Raw genomic sequence first — 1,488 nt, forward strand, 5'->3', positions numbered from 1 at the left:
CACCGCTGCACCGCTGCTATGTGTTGCAGCGGTGTATTGGACGGTGTTGAAGTGAAGTTATTAGGTCAAATCAAACATTAAGACTATTGCTGGTACTGTAGTAGTACTGACAAGTTGTATTTATTAACCATCATTTTATTATTGAAACGGTCCAAGTGCCTGTGCACACGGGGCGCGCACACGCACGTACGCACGCATACGCGCGCGCACGCACACGCACACGAACATGCACACGCACACGAACATGCACACGCAGACGCACACGAACACGCACACGCCGACGCACGCACACATACGCGCGCGCACGCACACGCATACGCATATGGCGCGCACACACGCAAACGCACACATACGCGCACACACGCAGACGCATAGGCACACGGCGCGCACACGCATAGGCATACGGCGCGCACACACGCACACGTACACATACGTGCACACACGCACACCCATAGGTGATATAGATGATTGGTTGTTATGATTGTTATCTCTCGATCTAGTGTTGATTAAGTTCCTCACACATTCGCGTGTGCGTTGCTCAATGCCGTTCGATATCAGATGAACGATGTTACCCGACGTACGATACTAAGTGATACAAGATCACTAGTATCCCTAGTCACTGGCCCAAATGATACTGCGGCGCGATGGCTGTGATCGTATAGTAATTTAATGTTCGAGTACCTTGCGGTGCCTTAGCTCCCAGGTCCGGCGCTCGCAGATATCACGGAAGCCTTGTACGGAGTACGTATAGGAGATATGCGTGTCTTGTGCGAGTACGTTGCGAGTGCGAGCTGAGCACGATCGTATCATAGCATATGCGAACACGTAGAATACGGACTATAGATGATTTATTCTACTCAATGACTCCAAATACAGATTATATGCGTCTGACTACACACTACACAAAACCACGGCTGAACTGTCACCGCCGCGCGGCGACGTGTGTGGGCTCACACTCTTAACTGTTCTGCATAGACTACTCCCTGTCGCGGCGCGCGATGGATATTCCCAAGGGCACGCGTTATATTAGGCGCGTGCTCTGTGCGCTACTAAGGTGTATGTTATAACGAAACTTGATTGTAAGTTAATTAAAACATGGCTGTAGGTTGCGACAACGCTAGGATTTGGTCACTATAACATCAAGAGCATATAAAGAAGAGAATTTTCTCGTATTTTTATTAGGTTGCTGTTATATGCACTGTTTGTACGGGCCACTGACAAATCATAATTATGATTGTCCTACCAAGCACAAATAAACACCCTAATGGTGCATATATTCTAATAGCTTTATTACATCAGTTATTAAAATATCATAAAATTAAATGATTATATTATCAGGAGTAGATGAAGAGGAGTATGACTGGCTAAGAACAAGAGAAATTCAACATATTTATACTCGTATTTACCTATGATTGATTTAGTGAAATCCAATAAAAATTACATCATCACTAGCGCTGAACATCCAAAATCTCATCACACTTTACTGTG

Source organism: Priapulus caudatus, unplaced genomic scaffold, assembly GCF_000485595.1.
Source record: "Priapulus caudatus unplaced genomic scaffold, Priapulus_caudatus-5.0.1 Scaffold2688, whole genome shotgun sequence".
Taxonomy (NCBI): Eukaryota; Metazoa; Priapulida; class Priapulimorpha; order Priapulimorphida; family Priapulidae; genus Priapulus; species Priapulus caudatus.